At 35.7% G+C, this 24,620-nt stretch overlaps 1 protein-coding gene and 1 non-coding gene across 2 annotated transcripts in view; one reads left to right on the top strand and one right to left on the bottom strand.

Annotated features, from left to right (window-relative positions):
- The window catches only part of Nxph1 (neurexophilin 1), a 299,276-nt gene that overhangs the window by 219,671 nt on the left and 54,985 nt on the right, over positions 1-24,620 (top strand). The gene's annotated exons all lie outside the window — the stretch shown is intronic.
- LOC141420970 (U6 spliceosomal RNA) lies at positions 18,632-18,738 on the bottom strand. Its single transcript, XR_012445679.1, has one exon. It is a non-coding gene; the product is annotated as a U6 spliceosomal RNA (small nuclear RNA).

Raw genomic sequence — 24,620 nt, 5'->3', positions numbered from 1 at the left:
AAGAGAATCCCAGCAGTTTTGAAGGTTCATTAACATAGTTCAAAAGGAAGATTACCAGAATGCTACCAACAAGAAAGTGGAGATGAACTTAAATTTTTTAGTTCAAGAAAAATTATTTCTATTTAGAAAAATGTTAGCTATCTCCAGTACTTAGGGTTTTTAAAAAAAATACCCTCTATAAAGTGCTATCAGAAGGAAATAGTATTTAACAGTAGTGAGTGAATATCACTTAGTGAGAAAGTCATCGAGTTTTCAATTGACTCAAGTTATTGCTTACTGTGTAGTTGGATAGCTGGGGATGCATAGCATACACATCGTATCAGCTCTGACGCAGCTCTTCATCCCAGGGTAAGGATGTGTGACTGGTTTTACAGAGGAGTGTTTTGGGATATTCCACAATGCAGAGAGAAGTACTGAGGTCAGGTTGGTGTTGGATGTTATGGGAGTGGCATGATTCTACAGGGAAACAACCCAGCATGACTTTCTTTATCTTGCCATATAAATTTTAAATTTGCTAAAATTGCTAATATGTCTGCATCGTGGATATTTTTATGTGACTTATCTTACTTTAATCCTTAAATTCCCCTTCCAGATAGGCATTATCTTATTTTATCATAGTTACCATTCTGCATATAAGGAAAGTGGGGCTTAAAAAGACTGAACAATATGCCAAGGGATACAGAATTAGTCAGGTGTAGTGATGGTACTAAAATTATAACTCTGCTTTTACCCTACATAAACACATGTGCAAAACTTCTCAAAGGTAACCTTAAGCAGCCATATAGAGTATTTGTATTTAACACAACTATTGCTCAAGATTAAGGACAGACTTTCCCATATTAAGTAGCTATTAATTTTAAAGATTACAAAGCCAAACTTGTTGAACTTTTAGATCAATGAGGTTTAAGGTAAAACTCATTTTTTTTGGCATTTGAGGACAGGAAATGTAAGTTTGAAGGGAATTGGACAGTAATGAGGCCACTCAATGGAACCAAAATCATTTCCAATAACAACAATTGAAGATTTCTTTGGCACAAGAATAACAGCAAAATGTTTATGCATGATTGAAACAGCACTACCAGAAAAGGAAAAGATTCACATCCCTTTCATTAATAGATTTGGAAATAGGAAAACACTTTTAATAATGTAGCATTAGAACCAGTTAACGGTTAGTCTTGAAGGTTAAAGATTTTAATTTTAGCTTTCCTGATCTATGTGTGTTAAAATTTTTCATCGTAAAATGGTTAGTTGTAGACATAAAGAAAAACCCCAATTACTTGAAAATCAGAGGACATAATGTATAAACTATTCACTTACTTTAAAGAAAAGTAGCTAACACCATTATACATATTCTTAAATGGAACGATCTTTTCCTCAAGTCATCTTTTCATTAAAAAGCCTCTCAGTGGTGTGGAAAAAGATAGCAGAGTGATTGCTTCCTCTCCAAATCATGTCTGAATAATAAGTAGTTCAAGGAAGAATAACTTAAATATTGAGGTATCCTTATTTTCTAAACTCAGTACATTTGGCAATTGTTTTAGTCTTATAATAATTTGAAGTGTTTAGTTGCCTTAAAGTTGAATCATGCAAAACAAAATTGATAGAGAACAGTTGATGGATTATACCAGGCAACTATTAAAACCAATTAATGTCATTATCAAAGTGATCATCTCCCACATCTACTGGTACTGAAATAATAATTTGGCTTATCAAATCTTGACTTAATCAGAAGAACTCAGTCTAATTGCATATAACAACTGTCTGTAGCAATAATTAATAGATAAATAGGGGGACATTAAAAAGGCACTGTAAAATAAAGAAAAAAAACAAAATATAAATGAAATTGATGACTTTGGCTCAATTATACTCCAACTACTCGAAATTTATAGAAATACCCAAGTTGAAATCAAACTTTTTTAGGTATAAAGATCTTGCTAAATTTTTTATTTCTCAAATGATTAGAAACCCTAGATCTTGATTATATTAAAATGACCTGTTGTACATGCTTTCAAGTAATGAGCCACCAAATATGACCAGTAGAAATAGTGAGAAAACTTGGTGATATTTGGTGCACATCTGGCACCTGCATGCACAAAGCAAGTAGCTTAAAGCTGCAAAATAAGTACGATATAATAAGTGATAAAATATGAAGGCTTTTCAGGGAGCTTCTAACCAAAAATCTTTCTCAAGATCTTGAAAATAACTTAAGTGCATAATGTCTTGTTTAATGGAGTTTAAGTGATTATTGCATATGTTTCTGAGGCATGGTTTCTGATTACATACATGCACACACATGTATTTATGTATCTCAAGAGGAGATGCATAAACCAGTGCCAGTGGCTCATGCCTGTAATCCTTGCTACTTGGAAGTGGGAGATAGTAGTTGTTTGCAGGCCAGTTTGTGAGATCCCATCTCAACTGCAAAAAAAATGCTAGACATGGTGCTATGCACTGGTTTTCCTAGCTATGATAGAAAGCTTAAAATAAAATCATGGTCCAGGTGGGGCTGGCAAAAAGCAAGACCCTATCTCCAAAAATATCCAGAGGAGAACGGACTAGAGTCATGACTCAAGCAGTAGAACCCCTGCTTAACAAATGCTAAGCCATGAGTTCAAACCCCAGGACCATAAAAAAAAAAAAAAGATGATGTGCACTCTTGTAGCTCTTGTATTTGCTTCCATGTTTAATTCAACATTGCACTATCTCATGTTGATGCCTGTGATTCCCATAAATGGGAAAAGCGACAGTTGTTGACACTTAATTCTATTTGTATTTGTCAGAAAGGTTCTTTCAAAATTTGGAGTTAAGTTTGGTTTCATGTACTAGACCTTATTCATCAATGTATCTAATCAGAATGAGAAAATGCACTGTGACACTTCAAACATAAATTTGATGTTATTTAAATGGTACTTATGCAGAATTAAAAAATTTACTTTGTGTAAGTAAATTTGTAAAGTTCATGAAGAAGGACTTTTATTTTTTTATTGACTACATGTAAGAAGTGAATACTATTGTAATGTAGTTTGGCAAATGAGAAAATTAGAGACTGTAGTTACTTGCCTAAACTCAGATAGCACATAGTCAGAGTCAGGGCTTAAACCAAAGATAACTGATTTCAGGTTCAACTTTCTTTCCACTGAACTGCAACTAATAATTTCAATTCGTTCAATATAAAATAATATTGTTATTATAGTATTATGCATAAGTCATATTTTGTGATATTTGTGCTACCAGTCGTGTTGCTCACTTATTTATAAATATGTATATTTATTCAATACTCAGACTAGTGACCAAAATGTTACATACTTTTTTAACAAGAGAAGGCATTTTTAAATGCAGTCATCTATCTATGTTAACTGCTTTATCTCAGTTAATAAATTCAATGACTATATGTTTAGCTACTTATTATTAATGGGCAAAGTAGTTTAACTGATGTAGGTATGATATTTAGGTGTCTGAGGAGATGGAATACCTGTCTCAATGGATTGCCAAGGTCAAAGAACATCAAGTGTGGTCCCACAAAAAGCCTGGGCTAGAAATTAGGACCTGGGAATCATTTAACATTCATGGAGAAAATGTATGCTAATGTAAAATATTATAAAAATGTGAAGATTGGTAGAGATCATAGCGTCCCTTGGTGACATCTGGCTGAACCTGCCTTCTCATTGCTTGTTGCTTTGACATTCATGATGTACACAATTCCTTTTGAAATTCTTTTGAAAGCGCCAGGTGTGGTGGTGCGTCCCTATAATCCCAGCTATTTGATATATAGAGACAGGAGGATCTCAGTTCAAGGCCAGCCTGGGCAAAAGTTAGTGAGAACCTAACCTAAAAACAAGATGACATGTTTGCACGTGCCTGTGGTTTCAGGTGGTAGAGGTAGAAGGCTCATGGTTCAAGGCCAGTATGGGGAATGCTAGCTCAAGGCCCTAGGAGACCTTACCTGAAAAATAAGCTAAAAGCAAAAGGGCTGGGGTGTGGCTCAAGTGGGAGAGCAGTTGCCTAGCAAGCACAAGACCCTGAGTTTAACGATAAAGATCATTTAGGAAGAGTATGCATTTGACATTCCACCTCGGGGTCCCTTCACTTTCTCCTGTCTTAAAAATCTGTATTCACATATTTATTATCTGCTTAGCTCCAATATAGATCAATTCCAAGGTCTTTTTTGCTAAAATAAAAGATGTGACATTTTCTTTTACAATTGGCTGGTTGTATTCGTCACTGTTCCAGATCATACCATTTTAAGGTTACAAAATCCACTTAAATTTTTTCTATGTTTTTCATTTGTCAAAAACAGGGATCCCTCATAAAAGTAATAAAGTTTAATTCTAATATTATAATTTGTGTAATTTTTAAAAAGGTACATTAATTACTTGACTAGTCAGCCAGGGAAGCTAATGTGCTTTTTCAAATTTAACTAAACTGAAAGGAATCTAATCCTATGTTACATAAACAACCAGAGTCCCAATGTCTGGAGGTCTTAATCCATGAATATATTCTCTTTCTCTCCCCGCCCTTGTCTCTCTTTCTCTTTCTCTCTGCTGGGGATTGAACCCAGGGCCTTGTGTATGCTAGGTAAGCATGCTACCACTTGAGCTACATGCCCAGCCCTTTTTGCTTTTATTTTGTCTTTGGCACAGGTCTTGTTAATTTTGCCCAAACTGCCTTGAACTCATGATCCTCTTGCTTCCACGTTTCCATGTTTCAGCTCTTGGTATTTTCACTCATTTTCTTTTGTCTACTGTCTCAGAGGATCAGAGGGCTAGTCTATCCTTTCTCCTCCCTCAGAAACTTTGTTCTCATTCATCTTTCTTTCTTCTTTCTGTTGCCTTCTTTCCTTCTGCCAGACCAGGGAAAACTTTTCTAATGCTGCCTGGAACACCTGCCCTCTTTCTTTCCTCTTTTCATTGCCAAAGTTGTTTATTGAGTAATCTGCCCTAAATGTGTTACATGTGTCTCAACTGCTCCTTCCTTGACTGCTTCCAATCTTCTCTCACTTCTCCCTCTGAAATTACTTCTCTGTTTCCTTGACAAGCCTTCATGGTTTCCTTTCTGATTTCAAAACTGATGAAGACTATTGTAGAAACAGAAAGGTGTAGAAAAGACAAAATAGAATCTTAATTCCATTCTCCAGAGATACATATAACCACAGCTAACATTTTATGACATTTGATTTTAATATTGATAAATACTGTTTCAGTTTTTATTTGTAGTTATAGGTATATTGACCATCATTAGAGTGGTGTATATGGATGTATACAATATATGTAAGCAAATAGATGTATACATGCACATCATTATATACATGTATATAATCTATTCTTTTGTAAAATTGTTTTTTAATAGTTATTACTCTTTTTATCTTTGAAGCATGACAATATCCTCAGCACATTTATTATTTGAAAATAGGATTTTAGTGTTTATTTAGAATTGTATTATGTGCAATAATTTCAGGACTTGATCATTAGTTGCATTTTAATTAATTAAAAAAATTTAAATTGTTTATTCATTTATTCATATGTGCATATATTGCTTGGGCCATCTCTCCCCCCTGCCTCCCACCCCTCTCTCTCCCCTCCACCCCCTCGCTTCCAGGCATAACCTGTCCTGCCCTCTTCTCCAATTTTGTTGAAGAGAAGACATAAGCAATAGTAAGAAAGACATAGCGTTTTTGCTAAAGATAGCTATACAGAGAGATTCCTAGCATTGCTTCCATGCACATGTGTATTGCAACCCAAATTGGTTCATCTTTACCAGACCTCTTCACTACTTCCTATCACCTTCCCATAGTGCCCTCTGCCAGTTCAAGATTATTATATTCGCTCCTATAGAGAGAGCATTTCAACAACATTCAAGTTTTTGGTTTCTTTCCCTTGTCCTATCCCTCTTGTGCACTGTCTCCCTTTAGTGTGTGACTCATGTCCAATAATATTTCTGCATTTGTTTTGGGTCTATAATTCACATACAAGTGAGGATGTGATTTTTGGCCTTCTGAGCCTAACTTTGTTTAAGATGATGTTCTCCAGTTCCATCCATTTATGTGAGAATGACAAAATTTCATTCTTCTTTGTAGCTGAATAAAATTAATTGTGAATAAATACCACATTTTCTTAATCCATTCATCAGTAGTGGGGCATTCTTGCTGCTTCCATAGCTTGTTTTTTGTGAATAGTGCTGCAATAAACATGGGTGTGCATGTGCCTTTGTAATAATCTGAGTTGCATTCTTTCAGGTATATCCCCAGGAGTGGTATTGCTAGATCATATGGCAGAACTATGTTTAGTTTTTTAAGAAGACTCCATTGTTTTCCACAGTGGTTGTACTCGCTTCCTTTCCACCAGCAGTGTATGAGGGTTCCTTTTTCCCCCGCATCCTCACCAACATTTGTTGTTGGTAGTGTTCTTGATGGTAGCTACTCTAACAGGGGTGAGGTGGAATCTTAGTGTGGTTTTGATTTGCATTTCCTTTATGGCCAGGGATAGTGAACACTTTTTCATGTGTTTTTTGACCATTTGGACTTCTTCCTTTGAAAAAGTTCTGTTTAGTTCAGTTGCCCCCTTCTTTATTCGTTCATTGAGTTTTTTGAGCTCCCTGTATATTCTGGTTATCAGACCCTTGTCTGATGTATAGCTAGCAAAGATTTTCTCCCATTCTGTGGGTGGCATCTTCAATTTAGAGAGCATTTCTTTTGTGCAGCAGCTTTTTAAACCAATTAGTCTCCTTCTTTGAGTTAATTAACTCCTTTAGAATTTCCTGTAAAACAAGTTTGGTGTGACAAACTCCCTCAGCTTTTGTTTTTCTAGCAAAATATTTATATCTCGCCTTCATTTCTGAGGGATAGCCTTTCTGGGTCAAATTTCTTGGCTGGCAAGACTTTCCTTCAACACCTTGACTATAGCATCTCATTTTATCCTGAGCTGTTAATTTTTCTGCTGTAAATGTGCTTATAATTTCACTAAAACTCCCTTGTAGATTTGCTAGGTTTTTCCCATTTCTTCCTTTTTAAAATTTTTGGTCTTTTGTTTTCAGTGTCTTGTCTATGATTTTCACAGTTTTATTATAATATGTCTTGGTGTAGACTTATTTAGATCAAATCCGATTAGAGGCCTTAAACTTTCCTGTATTTGGGTATTTGTATTTCCCCCATTGTTATGATTTGTATATAAATTGTTTCCAAAGGCTCATGTTTTGAAGGCTTCATTCCTAGCTGGTGGAGAAATTGAGAGGTGATTGGATCATAAGGGCCCTCACCTTATCAATGGATTAATACATTAATATGTAGCTGAATGGGCTAATAGGAGGTGAGGTCAAGTTGGAGGAAGTAGGTCATTGGGGTTGTGCTTTTGAAGAGTGCATAATGTTCCTGGCTTCTGTTTTTTTTCTCTCTCTCTGCTTCCTGGACATCATCAGGTAATTATCTTTTCTCTAATACACCCTCTCAGCCATGATGCTTTGCCTTACCAAAGCCCACATGAATGGCGTCAAATGAGTATGGACTGAAACCTCTGATACTGAGCCAAAATAAACCTTCTTCCTTTTAAATAGTTTCTCCCATGTATTTTGTCAGAGTGACAGAAGGTGACTGACATACCCATAATTGGAAATTTTTTTCTGTCATTTCTTCCTTTTAGCTTTCATGTTTTGGCAGAGGGAGTTGCTATGGATTGTACCCAGGGATTCCCAAATGTGAAGGTCATGCTTCACCATTGAGCTATACCCCTAGCCCTGCTATTACTTCTTTAAATAAGCTTTTAATACCTTGATTTCCTTCTTTTACTTCTTGAATTATGATTGATTAAATATTTGGTCATTTGCTGATACACCACATATGTTATGAGTTTTATTTATTCCTTTTCATTTTTTTCTTTTTCTTCTCTGAGTGTATATTTTCAAATAATCTGTCTTTGACTTCACAGATTCTTCTGCCTGATCTGTTCTGGTATTGATGTGTTCTATTGCATTTTTCATTGTATTCATTGTATTTTTCATCTCCAGATTTCTTTAATTTTTGAAACTTCAATTTCTGCTAAATTTCTGATTTTGGTTGTTTATATAATTTTGTTGAATTATTTCTCTGAATTTTCTTGAAATACACTGCAATTCTTTGTCAAGCAGTTTATATATCTCTACTTCTTTGGGAAACACCTTCTGAGGGATTATTGTGTTCTTTTAGAAGCATTTCTTCTTGGACTTTTATGTTTCTTTTTGTCATATGTTGATGTTTGCACTATTGAAAAAATGGAGACTTATTCTAGTCTTTCTAGACTGTCTTGCAAATGCCTTCATCAGTCAGCTCATCCAGAGATTTTGATCATGCTATCTAGTTTGGTCCATGAAAGTGCTTATTGCTGAAATACTCAGACAGGCTGATTTCCTTCCTGAGTTAGCAGGTGGGTGAGCCTGGGACTTATTACCATTGTATCAGGTATGGATCACAGATCTACTTTGATGAAACTGTAATTGAATGCATAGGGGAGGACCTGAAGCCTGATTTTCCATAGGTTGATCTTGTGCTAGGGTAGACACTGAGGTTAAGTTTGTTGGGGCCACTAGGCAATGGGATAGACCTGGTGCCTGCATGTACTGAAAATGCCTAGAGTATGAGGCCACAGGTCTGGCTTGGTGTCCTGGGCCTAAAACCTGAAGCTAGTGTTGATGGGTTCAAGCCTGGAATCTGGGTCCACAGGGGCTGGTCTAGTGCTTGGATTTGAAACTATGGCAGTGGATCCTCAATTTGTGCAGGTCAGACTGACATTGCAGTCTACTTGGATTAGCCTAGAGTGTGGTTCTATTGGAACCAGTATGGACTAAGGGTCCACTAGAGCCTAGGCTACAAAACAAATCTAGAGTCTGGGATTAACTTGATGTCTGAAGTCATTGGTGCTGGCCTGGAATTTAGGTCAACAGGATGGTCCTGGATCCATCTTAGTTATTCCATTTCTGGGATATAGTTGGAATGGCTCAAGTCCTGGGTCTTTGAAGGCATGGACCTTCTCAGTGTAGCCTGGCACTTAGAGGCCTGAAATTCATGTCTATGGGTGCTAGCTGGTATTTGAGGCTAAGATTGCTGACAGGGCATGGGGGCAGGTCTAGAGCCTGGAGATATGTGGCTCAAAATGTTTCCAGGATAGTCTGAAACCTGGGATGGGGCAGTTGCTAGCTTGGATCTGAATGGGCCTATAGCCTGAGAAGTGAGTCTGGAGACTGAGTTTGTGGATCTGATCTGATAACCAGGGCTGAAGGGTTGTCTTGCTGCTGGATTTGGCCCATAGCTCAGGCCAAGCTGTGGGACTGGCCCACAATCTAGGGTTTCTAGGTCAGCTGATCAATGGGGCAGGTCCAGAGACTGAGTTTACTGTACAAGCCTGGAGCCTGGGGATGTGGGTTCCTGCCCCAAACTGGATTTTACTGGGGAAGGTCTTTTATTGAGGTCCAAGGCAAAGTACTATTGCTCCCTTCCCTGTCCTTCTCCAAGCAGATATCCATGTGCTGTCCTGCTTGGAGTTGAGACAGGGTAATATGGGTAAGATAAGGTTGGCTTTCCTACCCTCTTCAATGCATTTTCTGGTTTCATGCTATATTAAAGTGCTTTAATGTCTCAGTTCTTGAGAAGGTAATTTTACGCATGGATAATTGATTAAATTGATGATTTTGTGGGAGATGAGGACTGGAGAGTCCTGTTCTGCCATCTTGCTGCCATTTTGGTGATCCAGTTTTCAATCTTCAGTTGTTAACGACTTATAATATTTTCTGTTATAAGCAAGCATTGTAATTGTTCTTTTGAAGATTTGCAATGACCCCCGGTTATCCAAACACATGCCATTTTCTGGGCCTGTGGAATTTGGGGTGGCTGCTTCATCTTCTGAGATCAATCTCCCTCTGTCTTTGATCTACTTTGTTTTGTTTTGACTTTTCTTTCTCTTCCTTCTCTGTAAATATAGATGTCCTGGCACATAGATATCCTTTTCTTTCTTATCTAGTAGATTTTCTTTAGAGTAATCCACTTTTACTAACTGTACATTTTCAGTATTATATCTCTCAAAAGTTTTATCTCTTCTTTTATTACTCAGTATATCTACCTACAACCAAGTTTAAAGTCAAATTGAGCTTTGTCATTTCTATATAAAATTGATCTTAACCAACACAAATTCCTGATGTTTTGTTATTTTAGTATTTCCCTTAATGATACAAATTGTTGTTTGGATCTCTTATATAGTGCAAATCATCTACTTTAAGCTTTTACATCTTTTGTGCAAACATATCCAGGTCTATTTCCCCCTCTTTTCCTTTCCATTTAATCTCACTGAAATTTATCTTCCAGTTTCAGTAAAACTTGTAACTTCTGTTACCATCTCCTTTAACTTGTCCTACATCTTCAGTTATTTAAAGGCAAATATACTCTTGAAAATAAAAATTAGTGGTAAAACAGTTTCTGATACATACCATATCACAATACAAAAAGGATTCTTAAAACCTTTTTTTATTCTTGAGTTACCTATATCACAAGAGTTTTCTTTTTCTACTTAGAAGATTGGGTACAGAGTATCTTTGTTCCTGCTTTTCCATGAATTTCTGGCCCAGAAGGGTGCTCCTATCTAGGATCTTGCTTTCTAATAATTGAGATCAATACGAAATGTTTTAGGTGGCATATAAGCAGACAACTTGATCTGTTTGAAGTGAGACATGGTTTGATCTGCGTGGAACATGTCCATCTCCCTGAATCATCATCGTGTTCTTTGTGTTAGAGTCACTTTTCATCACTGTGACAAAATGCCTGAGAAAATAGCTTAAGGGAGTAAGTTTATTTTGGCTCGTGGTTGCAGAGGAGTCAGTCTACGATCACTTTGTTCCATTGTTTCTGGGTCCATGCATGTTGAGGTAGAACATCACGGCAGGCAACATTTGGTAAAGCAGAGTAGCTCACTTCACAGACAGGAGGCAAAGGGAGAGCAGGGAGTGAGTCTATGCTGGCAGATCTTCTTTTTCTTCCCCTCGTTGCAAACTAGACTCCACCCTATTAGATGGTGCTGCCCTCATTCAGGGTGGGTTATGTCTCCTCATTGCTATCTTATATCCCAGTTTTCTCTGGAAATGTCCTCAAAGTCATGCCCAGAAATGAACTTTACTATTTCTGAGGCATATCTCAACCCAATCAAGTTGAAACAAGATGAACTATAACACACTAACAAGAAATCACTCAGAATTGCCCTAACATTGCCTCTGGTCAAAGTCAAATTTCCATAGATACATGCCATTTGTCTGTAATAAATTATGTGCATTTCTAGATCCCATATTATAAGAATATTTTTATATAGCTATGTTAAATAAATTATATATACTATGTATGCATATTGGTGCTGTCTAAATGAATAATTTTATTTCCATTTAGAAAAGAAAAGTATTGGTAACATTATTATAGAAAATATTATTCTGTAGAGAGACCATATGTTTGATTAAGGATTTTACCGTAGTAAGCACCCAGCTGTCTTTAGCCATTGAAGCTTTCTTGAACAGATATGTGCTTGAGCATTCCAAAAGCACTATTTTGATTGCCAGTATAAGGCTTAGTTTTGTGTATTTTCCAGGAAGAATGAAATTACAGTTGCTTTCCCTAGGTTTCAGCATGAGAAATAATTTAGAACACTGGAATGCTCTAATGAGGGAGGTCTTATATATAATTACCTCCCATTAAGGTCCTTAAAAAGAGAATGGCTATTTATATTCCTGAAGTTGTCTTAATGAAGCTCTTTCTTCAGTGGGGAAGTGATTTTGTGGTAGTTTTGAGGTCATTTTAGGTCTTGTTTTTGAATAGTTTTAATGCTTTAGATAAGTTTGGTTCAGAAAAATACTTCTCTTCAGAAAAAAAATGAGTCAGGTACTGGTTCTATCATAGAATAACTATGCAAATCTTCATTCTTGAATCATTACTGAATAGGATCTTTAAAGATTCATGAAATAATAATTGTAAACATTCTGTTGCCTCTTTAGAAAAGAATTTGAAAGAGAAATCTGAAATCATTTCATCCAATTGCTTCTTAACCTCTATGTTGTTGAACTGCTGTGATGGTTGAGATAATTAATACAAAAAGGTCTATATTTTGAAGAAACGAAAAGTGGGAATGAAAGTAAGGATGTGACATAAGTGGTTTCAATTCATAACAATATTGTGTGCCAACTGCTTCAGGCTATAATAGGGATCCTTTCTCTCTTTCTGATGTGGAGGATCTTATTTTTCTAAACAGCCATTTTTATCCTGTAGTTCCCCCATTACTTTTCCCAGACTCAGCCTCTGTTCTTTCCTCTGTGTCCTGATAAAGGAAGGGGTAGGATGGTAGAAGGGAAAGGAATACAAATTTTGAGTCAGATAAACCTAGATTTAAATCTTGCTGTATCACTTTAGCATCAGGATTGCCTTAGTCAAGTAACATATCCTCATCTGAAAGCACTGAAATAATTTCTACCTATCAAATTTGTTACAAAATGTGACAGTATCTGGAAAACTCTTAGTACAGTTGCTGCCACATAATGAATACTGAGTAAATATGAGGCATCACTGCTCTCGTTTCAGATGCCATGTCAAAGAACACTAACCAAATTGAATGTAATTATTTACAAATTGTCTGTAGAAAAAGGAATGAATGATAAATAGAAGCAAAATACATTTGAAAGAGATAGCAAGAAAAAAAAGGAACTAAGCACTATTACTCTGAATGGTTTCAATTAAGATATAAATTTTCAAATGAAATAAGTACTAAGAATGCTATTAAATTCCCAGATATAGTTAATGAATGGATGCCAATAGTAATTTTTCTGAATTAGAGTTCTCAAAAAAGAAATAATAGATATATACTTAAAAATGAAAGTGTAGATCAAGCTGGATGATTGTTTATGAAAGTGTTTGATGATTTTTCAATTAGAGATGCTGTGTGGCAAGAGAGCTAAGAGCATGTGTTCCCAAACTGAGTGTGGGAATTTGTATTCTAATTAACAAGTAACTTCAGTTAGCAAGTAGCTGGATTACTTTGGACATGCTACCCCATGTGCTTCTGTTTCATGCTTTCAAGTTTAAATTTGGGGTAACAGTTTTGTGCCAAACAGTTCATGTTTATTTCCACGTGTGTTATAATTAACTGAATTAGTACATGAAAGGCTTACAACAGTCCTTGATTGGCAAAGACTAAGTTTATTTATTATTTCAATATTTATTAGGTACTGTTGTTATTATTGTTGTCATTATTGGTAGAAATGGCTATAGGAAGATAGTGTTACTCGGAAGCAATGGCATTTGGTTATCTTCCTAGGATTATTTTACTGTTGACATCGATTAAACATTGAATATGTTGAAAGACTAGAAAAACTCATTTTTTTGACCAAAACCTCAGAAGATCAATATTATAAGTATTTTATTTATTCATTAGTAAAAAGTAAGTTAAAAAGAAGTACAGTTTGGAAAGCTAGTCCCTAAACAAAGTTATGAATTGTCAGGTATTTGCATTTGTAAATATGATATAGTGTTGAAGTTATGCTCAATTTTTAAAAAATGGTTTATTTTTCAAAGAAAGTATATCTGTTTTGAAAGCAATTGCTCATTAATTGTCTTTCAAAGCATGTGTTTAATCTATGTCTCTGATACTTAAACACAAACCACACACACACACTCACAATTTCATCCTTGCTGCAACTCTGAAAGGCAGAGTACAACTGATAAAACAGATGAGTAGAAAAATGCTATTTCTAGTTTTAGGTTTTCCTACACCACATATTTAATAAATGGGAGATTTCTTGACTCTCCATTATGTCACTTTGTTTCCTGAAAAATACACTAATTTCCAAAGAGTTTCACTATTAACTGCTCTGTGGAACTTGGTTATATTTTCTTATGTTCAGATGATATATCATATTTTTAAAAGAAAGTTAATTTTTAAATTAATGTCTATTAAGAAACATGAGTGCCTACAGATGCAAAGCTGCTAAAAGGCTGAGGTTTAGCAAGCAAATTTCTGAAGGCAGAAAGAAAGTAAACTCATTGTAAAGAAATTCAGATATCTAGGCATTCACAAAAGCAGAAGGCCAGAAATGAGAAACATGGCAGAAGCTGATCAGTGGACAAACTGGAAAAATGTGACCATGGTGACAGAGGATTGAATTATAGCTGTGATAATGAAGCAGGTTCTTGTCAATTTTGGGTGAACCATGCTGACAGCCAGCAGCAAGCACCAAAGAGCAAATTGAGCTCTCTAGAGGCCTATCACAGAGGGGATGCAACTAATGAGATTCCATACTTCACTCTGATGAGGTATGGACGCTCATCAGGAACAGTTGACCTAGAAACTGAGGCCAGTATTCAAGGGGGAGCTTATAGTCAAGCCACTCCTATTTAGGCAGATCAAGATGAAATATGTGATTTTTCTAAGCCAACTTAGTGATGGAGCATCCCTGGCTTTTTCCTACCAATGCTGTCAGGTTTTTCTTTTTCAGACTAAGTTTTCATGGATAAAAGCTAAAATAGAACAAAGCTGGGGTAGGTTAAATATTCCTGGTCTTATGTGAAGGAGAGAGAACAAGATCACAGGAGTCAGACCTAGATTCAAATTTCTGCTCTTCCATTTATTTCCTGTAATATTGGGTAAGTAACTTCTCTTCTTGGACCTTAGGTTATTTATCTGTAAAATGGGACCAAGAATACCTATCTAAAATGGCTAAGACAATAAACATAAATTATAGTCTCACATCTATTTAATAAATATCATTTGCATTAGTTCCTTTACTATGTAGAGACAAAAATTGACATACAGTGCACTATATATGTTTTATTGATTATAATTTCTTCTTATTCTTGCTCTTTTCCTAAAATTTATGATTTTTTTTTGGAGGGTGGATTCTTTTTATTTTATTTTATCATTTTTACATTTACTCACCCCTTTCCAGGCAGAACCTGTTCTGCTCTCTTGTTTTCCAATTTTGTTGAGGAGAAAACATAAGAAATTATAAGACAAGCATAGCGTTTTTGCTCATTGAGATAAACATAGCTATACAGAGAAATTTCTATCTTGGCATATACAGTATGACAGAAACTGTGCCAGGACTGGGATTATAGAAGTGGAGATTGTGGCCTTGCTTCCAAGTTGATCACTGTGGCGGTAATGTAGAATTGCCATACCATGATCAGTACAAGATGCTAAGGGAGCATGAAGAACAGGTGAAGAGATGGCAACAACTGTAGTACATTTCAAACTATGAATGTGATAAAGAAGGGTGAGGATATGGGATGTATTCCTTGAAAAGGGAAGCATATACAAAGATACAGAGGTCTTGTGTGTGGTTGTCCATCAGGTCTTTTTGGTCACTTATAAGGCTTAAATGACTTCTAACAGTCAATCCAGATCCTAAGCCAGGACAAACATTTCTATCTAGTCATCTACTTTACCAGTCATTGCCCTCCCAGCCTCAGTTTCACCTACATGTAATGATTAAACTTTCTACATTGGTTGTCCATGTTATATAACAAAGCTCTGGGGATAGGTTTTAGAATTGTGGGCAGAGTCTTAGATTTTTTTTAACAATTCAATCATGATCAATACCACAGGTATTGTATTTAAAAATGTGTTAAGTTTTATCAGGTATTATCAGGTATTGAAATTTCTAAACAGCATTAAACTGAAGTATTTGAACAATCAAAAATAACCACAACTCCCTATTCCTAAGATGCATGCTATCCTAAGTATCTATTGTGTATAATAATGAATATAAATTTTAAAAAGTGCTTAAATTTTGTTCAAAATGTTCTATCAGAGAAAAGGATAGAATTTTGGAGCTCTGTATGGAAGTCAGCTCATGTAGGATAAAGTGAGCAGCAGTAAGCTGAAGTCATTTTCATAATGCTCTATCTGAAAGGTCCAAAACAATCTTTATGTAGACAATTGTGAGTTTTATATTTTAGCTAGGAAAAAAATGTCAGAAAACACCTTTGGCATGAAAATGTCCTTTTGTTTTTGTATTGTTGAAATATATTTCTTCATAATGTCATTTTGACTAGCAAAGGTATAGAGAAATGAATAGATATATAAAGAAAATTTCAATATATACACTTATATTTCTAGAAAAGAAGTTATGATTAGTGACTTAAGATTTCAAGAGGTGCTTATTTATTTATGTAGAGCTTTACTACCTTTGTACAGTTCCTAGTGCTTTTGACATATTAGTGAGTTGCTTAACAAGGTAGAAGCAATTTAAAGATAGCTGACATTTCATGTTGTGTGACTCAATGACCAGAAAGAAAGCATACTGACTGGGACTTGTAGTTTCATTTTCTGTTTTTGTTTAAATATCATTATTTATCAAGAATTAGAAAAAGGTAACCCATGTGATCAAGGGGGAAAAGACTTCTTAACCAAATATATAACCAAAATGTATATATAAATATATAAATTTAATCTGAAGTATATGGGTCAATACAGAAATGCTAATCCCTGGTACAGACTTATGCTTTTTGGCAAGTATTGAGTCTCAATATTTTATTTATTACAAGATCTTCATTTAATTTGTAGTATTTGAGAGAGTAGTACAAGTCAAATGCAGCCATCTTTCATGTCTTATCTGATATATCAGAGTTGTCTTGACAACAGACATCTAAATTTGTTTATAGATGTACCTTATTTCTTCCTAATCTGGGACTGAGACCTAAGGAAACTAGGAGAATAAATATAAGGGATTTTTTAAAAGAAATACCCATGTTACATTTAATCAGGTTGATAATGGCAGAACTGGGAAATAAAGCTAAAACTAAAAATTTGTAAGGCTATATTTATATTAGGACTCCTGACTCTTAAGTAAGTAAATGTATTAGTTGAGCTCCATTTAAGTAGACAGTTATCATTTAAGTAGATGGTATCAGAGTATGAACAAAGAAACTGTATAGATTTTTAATGGGAGGGTGTGTAGAAGTATGTTTAAGAAATGACATTCCAAAGGAAAGTATTAATTTGTTAATAAGAAGAGTATACATTAAATGAGTTTTTTGCTAAGACCTTTATAGAAAAAAATCAGAGGACAGATGTCAACAACAGACATGAATTTCCCCAGAGAGGAAAAGAGGGACTATGATGGCATAAAACCAGATGATGAAGGTATTAGAATGTGAAATCTGACAAAAGCTCTAGCCCATATGGAACCTATTCCATAATTGTGAAATGGGGAAAGGAAAATATAAGCCTTTTTTTCATCCTTGGTTTAAAAAGAAATAAGTTCCTGTATTCAACAAAAACTCCAGTGTACTTAATTTAGAACAACAAAATGAAAGCTAACCTTAGCTATGAATAAGATAACTTTTACTGATACTAAAACCATATATTTTCCCAGACTTTAAATTAATTAAGGTATATTTGAAACTTATAAAATGAATTGATAGAATATATTCTCTATCTAAATTATCGTCATCAAAATGATTGTATCATACTCTCAAATAGTTGGCCAAAGAATTGGTGCATAATGAATATAGGTTATATTAGATTATAACAAAAATCTGTAGTATCAGAAAATATAAGCATATCAATCTTTTATGGAACTAATGAAAATTGGACAGCACGTGTAAAGGGATGAGGGAAGTAGGTGATAATTTGAGACAATCTGTTGAATGGAGGAAGAATTCATCCAATTCCAAGTACTCTCTATAGAAGGTGGTTTCCTAAGTTTCTTGCTACTATTGTGTAGTAGATAGGAATGTATACAGAATTAACCATGTTATGGATGCAGAAGAAGGTAACATTAACAGTTAGTGCAGAAGGTCGATAAACTCCACCACTGGATGCCTGGTATAACTGCCAATATATAAGTTCCCATCTCTCCCCTGAGTGAAGAAATTTTTCCTTTTTCTGTATTCTGCAGAAGACCATAGAATTTGACTTTTTGCTTCTTTGATGCACCCTCCCCAATTCCAGGATACTTCTGGGAGTCTAGGAGTTTCTTCTATGTATAATTTCTTGGCCTCTCCAGTGTAGTTTTTCTACTACCACACCCCAACTTCCTCTGGTTGTTACTGCAGTCTGAATCGGAGCTAGTTGCACCTATTAGCAGCACAAGAATAGGTGGACCATCTTCCCTGTATCACCAACATGTCTTATTGCTGTCACTCCCACTGTGCTCAGCCAAATCACAGACTCTCATGAAGCCTCCACTTAAAGAAAGAGTAACTTTGCACTGGTTGTTGCTTCTGACATTTGCACATTTATGCTGTCATCATTCCCTCCAGGTTTGTGATCTGCATATGAACCACTCATAGTAAAAAAAAAAATGTCCTTTTGTTGTTGCCCTTGTCATTTTATTTATTTAGAGTGGTCTCACAGCAGTTGCTTGGGCCCTTAGTATCATATCTATTTGACCTTTTCAGTTTTCCTCTATTCATCTTGCTTCCTTTTGCTAGATTTGTCTTTATCTTCCTCAGTTCTTATTGACCCCTGACTAACACTGTAAGAGATATTTGTATAAAGAACACATTTAAATATGATTCTGTACAATTTGTGACATTATGTACTAAACAAAAGTATTTCTGTGGTATGGGGACTACTTTGTGGAAATGGAAACTATATCCTATTTATTATGTGTATCCTCTAATAACCAGATTTTTTCTTTCTTTTAAAATATGGAATGCTTCATGAATTTGCATATCATCCTTGCTCAGGGGCCATGCTAATCTTCTCTGTATCGTTCCAATTTTAGTATATGTGCTGCCGAAGCGAGCACCAGATTTTTTCTTAATGAAGATGTTTAATAAGCTTAACGGTTTTTTAAATTTTATTTTATTATTTTTACATGTATTTACATGTGTATACATTATTTGCCTTCCTCCTTGTTGTCCAATTTTGTTGAAGAAAAAACATAAAACATAATAAGAAAAACATGGCGTTTTTGGTAGTTTGGGATAAGGATAGCTATACAGGGAGATTCTTTGTGTTGTTTCCATGCATATGTGTATTACAACCCAAATTGGTTCATCTCAACCAGACCTCTTCACTACTTCTTAGTCCCCTTCCCATAGTGGCCTCTGCCAGTTTAAGATTACTATATTCATTCCTGTACAGTGAGGACATCAACCACATTCAAGTTTTAGGTTTCTTTCCCTTTCCCAATTCCTCCTGTGCATGTTCTCCCCTTAATGTGCGACCCATGTCCAATAATTCCTGCATTTGTTTTAGGTCTACAATCCGCATATGCGATTTTTGTCTGTCTGAGCCAGACTAACTTTGCTTAAGATGATGTTCTCCAGTTTCATCCATATACCTGTGAATGACAATATTCTTCTTTGTGGCTGAAAAACATTCCATTGTGTATAAGTGCCATATTTTCTTAATCCATTCATCAGTAGTGGGGCATCTTGGCTGTTTCCATAGTTTGGCTATTGTGAATAGTGCTGCAATAAACATGGGTGTGCAGGTGCCTTTGTAGTAACCCGAGTCACATTCCTTTGGGTATATCCATCTGAGTGGTATTGCTGGATCATAAAATAAGAATTAAGGGATGAACTTTCTATTCACAGCAAGCTTAAAAATTTTAATATCTAAGCTCTTGTGAATTTTGCCTCAAATTTTGCCGGAAGTTATTTTTAAAAATTTGGGTGTGAATTGAAAGTCTTTGAATAAGAATAAATTCATTTGATCAAACATTTCTGAATTGGAAGAAGGCTTGTTTCTTGGTGTTCTTCATCTGGGTCTATTGCAGTCTCTTGATTTAGATTTAAGCTATAAACCAACTATGTGAAAATCTATTATATTTTCAGAGATGGAATGGTATTAATTCATGGTATGATTAACTATCATCAGCATCAGGAATTTTTATTCAGTGCCCTCTGAGGGTCGTCTATGTTGGTAATTGTAAAACAGAAGGTGAATTCATTTCAAATATTTCTTAAGCACCCATGAAGCATCATGTACTGTGATAGATAGAAGGGATAAGGCGATGCATTAAACATGGGAGGGATGGGCTGGTAGAAAGAAGAAAGAGGGGGAAGAGCATCTGCAGAAAGCATAGACTGTACAAGATACATGGGCTGTGTAAGATCAGATGAATAGTCAACAACAAAGACATGGAGACCCCAGGTATGGTGGTTCATGCCTATAATCCAAGTACTCAAGAAGCCAAAGCATGAGGATGCCAATTTGAGGCCAGCTTGGACTACATAGTGAGACTTATCTTAAAAAAAACCAAATAACTGAATAATAATAAAAAAAAACTGAACTGGGTGCATAATTCAAGTGGTCAAGCACTTGCCTAATAAGCATGAGTTATGAATATATATATAAAACCTGTTCCTTCAAGTTATATAATCCAATTCCTCTTAACAAAAATAAATTTCATGTCTTATAGATCATTTCCCAAATTTAAATAATTCAAGAGTAAATGCTAGGCAGTACACATAGATGCTTAGTTAAAATTTGTTGGGTGACAAGAAAGCATTTAAAAATTAACAAAGAACCAAAATGTTTGCAATGAAAGTAGAAAGATGGTGTAGGTATTTTTCAAAACGTGAAGTCATTTGTGGAGACTCATAGTAGTGGCTGCGGAAAACTGTAGAATCATCATGCAATAATCAAAGGAGGTGTTCACATAATAAAAGGGATCAACTTAAGAGTTATTGATATGAAGTTAACACCTGGAGCTGCCATCACTAATGAGGTAGCTTCAGTTGAAAATACTTTCTATCAGCGTATTTTATAAGCATAGAAATGCTAAAACAGCTCCCACACAAATCCATGAGGGAAATTTCTATTAACAGAACATTAGTGTTGGGAAAGCATCATCCTGATCTGAGGCTAACAGAAACCTGCATACTTTAACTAGGACAGCCTTTGAGAATATCTAGTTCTGCATCTTTTTTCACAGATAAGTGAACAGGTTTGAACAGGTACAGTGAGTTGCTCAGAGTTACATAGCTGGTTAGTAGCAGAGCTGGTGTTAATGTACAGTACAGGGTTGCTCAGATATTTTTCTGTTCCTTTCCAGTCTTTTTATATTAGGTGGCTAGATAAATAAACATTTATGGGAGAATAAATGGCATTTCTAAGTCATTTCATTTCAGAGCTATAAAAAGAATAAAAATCCAGCACTTGTACTTTTAGATTTGAGATCTTTCTACCACATCACACCACCTTTCCTATATAAGCACTTATTTTCTGATCAAGGTGACATATGATGCCGAAATACCAAATTAATTTCAACTGAATTTGATTTATGTTCCTTCTGTGAAAGTTAAGTGATATTTTAAGACAGGTTTACCAGTAATGTAAATTTCTTTAGTTTTCCAATGCCAAAGTGATCTTATATTTGTAATATATGGGTATGACATATATTTTAATATATAATTTAATAAAACTACTCAGAGTGGGGGAAATCTGTTAGGTGGGACAGTGCCACTGTCTTGATCTCTGCTGTATCAGTATTCCACTTGTCTCCATTACCAGACAGGAAGGTTGGAGAACTTCTGAGACAGGGGCGTGCATGTGGAAGAAATTACAAAAGGTGAGCATTTCTTCAGTGTTTAGAGTCATATCCAAGAGCTCGGATTTCATAATATAAAATATATGGGAAAATTCATAAACATTGCATTAGACAGTTTATGATTTACTATAGGAAGACTCTTTCTTTGACAAACATCATTATCATGTCAGCTGGGAGCCAGGATGGTGTGGAGACATTAGCTTGTTTAGCCTATCCAATCTATTTTTATTTCCCTCTAGGAGCTTGTCCAGCTTGTATGTGCCCTTAGCATTGCAGTGAGATTGGTGAAGACATTGTCTCCTTTTTAGAAATCTCAAAGTTGAGATCTAAAGTTAGCTGGAGTCCTAGGGGCAGTTGTCAGGATCCAGAGGGAAGAGGCAGAAGGAAGGAAGTATGGAAGAAGAGAAGTGATGAGTGAGCAAGCCAGTGGAAAGATCTGGATGAGTCCTGGGGTATGGGTGGTTGATCACCTTCAGTAGAACATGTGCCTGTGCCTGCCTCATTGAGAGAGCAGGCAAGGGGCAGAGGAGCAATGAGGATGAAGTGCAGTTGCTTCAGGTCTTAGGGAGTCTGAGATCCAGTTCCTTTGTCCAAGGCTTACACTAACCACTGGGACATGTAAGAAAATTTCCCCTAGATACCTTGAGAATGTATTAGATATCAGATCTAATAGAAATAAATAGAAGTAGTGACCATCAGAAGAAATCATTGCAGCATTTTATAAAGGATGAGCGATGTTTCTTCTAAAATGTTGCACAAATATGCCATTTAAAGACATGCACATATCATTAACCTTTTTGTAGTTTGAGTAATTAGAATATGTGTGAATTTTTTCAATAATCAGAGAAGATAGAGTTACCATGAGACAACTAGTTTGAGCAAAAATAGCTCTTGAGTGTAATTCAAGAAATTTGGGTTCTGACCCTTATTCTGCTAATGACTCTGCTCCTTAGTGTCCCAGAAAAAGAGGGAGGGGATACATCTCCATGGTTTCCTGAGATCTCACATTCTATATTTGTCATTGTGACTTAGGATTTGCAGACAAGAGTGGGTCAGACGACTGCAATGCTATAGTGGTTGGCAGAAATTGAATCAGTACTGTTTGCATTCTTCCAGTAAATGCTATGATTCACAAGAGCATTTACAAATTTATCATATATTTGTCTCTAAATAAATTCCTATAATTTTGAAAAACAATTTCAAATTGCATTTGATCTGCATGTTTTTCCTTAGACTATCCTAACCTTAATTTATTTAGTCATTCATTCAGCAAATAATTATTGACACATGTTATGTTTAATACTGTTTAACATAAAAAATCTACCCCCAAGGAATTCAGAGATTAAAAGCAATGATAACCATACAGTAATGAAGAAGCTAGAAACAATATATTATTAAATGACTATTACATAAGAATTGAGTCTAGAAGAGCTTATCTCTTTTTTTCCTTTATTTTTTTTAATTTTTATTTATTTATTTTTATTGTTTTATTATTCATATGTGCATACAAGGCTTTGGTCATTTCTTCCCCTGCCCCCACCGCCTACCTTACCACCCACTCCGCCCCCTCGCTCTCCCCGACACCACCTCGATACCCGGCAGAAACTATTTTGCCCTTATCTCTAATTTTGTTGAAGAGAGAGTATAAGCAATAATAGGAAGGAACAGGGGTTTTTGCTGGTTGAGATAAGGATAGCTATACAGGGAGTTGACTCACATTAATTTCCTGTGCGTGTGTGTTACCTTCTAGGTTAATTCTTTTTGATTTAATCTTTTCTCTAGTTCCTGGTCCCCTTTTCCTATTGGCCTCAGTTGCTTTTAAGGTATCTGCTTTAGTTTCTCTGCTTTAAGGGCAACAAATGCTAGCTAATTTTTTAGGTGTCTTATCTATCCTCACCCCTCCCTTGTATGCTCTCGCTTTTATCATGTGCTCAAAGTCCAATCCCCTTGTTGTGTTTGCCCTTGATCTAATGTCCACATATTAGGGAGAACATATGATTTTTGGTCTTTTGGGCCAGGCTAACCTCACTCAGAATGCTGTTCTCCAATTCCATCCATTTACCAGTGAATGATAACATTTCGTTCTTCTTCATGGCTGTATAAAATTCCATTGTGTATATATACCGCATTTTCTTGATCCATTCGTCAGTAGTGGGGCATCTTGGCTGTTTCCATAACTTGGCTATTGTGAATAATGCTGCAATAAACATGGGTGTGCAGGTGCCTCTGGAGTAACCTGTGTCACAGTCTTTTGGGTATATCTCCAAGAGTGGTATTGCTGGATCAAATGGTAGATCAATGTTTAGTTTTTTAAGTAGCCTCCAAATTTTTTTCCAGAGTGGTTGTACTAGTTTACATTCCCACCAACAGTAGAAGAGCTTGTCTCTGATGTGAATCAGATTTAAAGAGATGGCATCTGAGTTGCATCTTGATGTTCAGGGTGGGTTGGAAAGGAGAAATTTAGGGGTCTCATGCATTTCAGGCATAGAGAAATGAACGGACTGAGTCATGGTCAGAGAACAGAGAATAATTCAGGGCATGTGAAGGGAATCTTTGGGAAACATGCTAAAGATGGGTTTGATGAGAGAGGCTGGTCACTGGTTTGACTGTTTAGGTAGCACCTTTCTGCAGATTAAGCCATTTCTGGGCTTGTTAATTTCTTATTTTGCTTTCAAGACACTTTGAAAGTGTATGCATGTTTCCTCTCACTATGGTTTATTTCCAGACTCTTGACTGGTACACCGGCCTTGACAGTTGGCCTGTGATATGTGGTACTTTTTTTTATTGTTGTGCTGAGTGGTAGTACATTGTGGCATTTACAAAACTTCTTACAGTGTATCAATGTAAGTAATGTCATACTTAAATTCACCCCCTCCATCATTCTCCTTCATCCTACCTCCCCCATTCCTGGAATATTTTCAAGAGATATCATTTTTCCATTTATATACATATTTACACCATAGTCACCCTTCTTCACCATTTCCCCACCTCCTCCCCCTCCCCCTTTATCACCCCCCCAAGCAGGACCTATTCTGCCCTCTTGTTCTCTGATTTTGTATAAGAAAAAATAAAAAGAAAAACAATCACATTTTTGCTTGCTTAAGATAGCTACACAGGGAGTTTCCTTGTGG

This window comes from Castor canadensis, chromosome 2, assembly GCF_047511655.1.
Source record: "Castor canadensis chromosome 2, mCasCan1.hap1v2, whole genome shotgun sequence".
Classification (NCBI taxonomy): Eukaryota; Metazoa; Chordata; class Mammalia; order Rodentia; family Castoridae; genus Castor; species Castor canadensis.
Note: the sequence above shows the minus strand (reverse complement) of the source record. Positions and strands in the feature narration are given on the sequence as shown.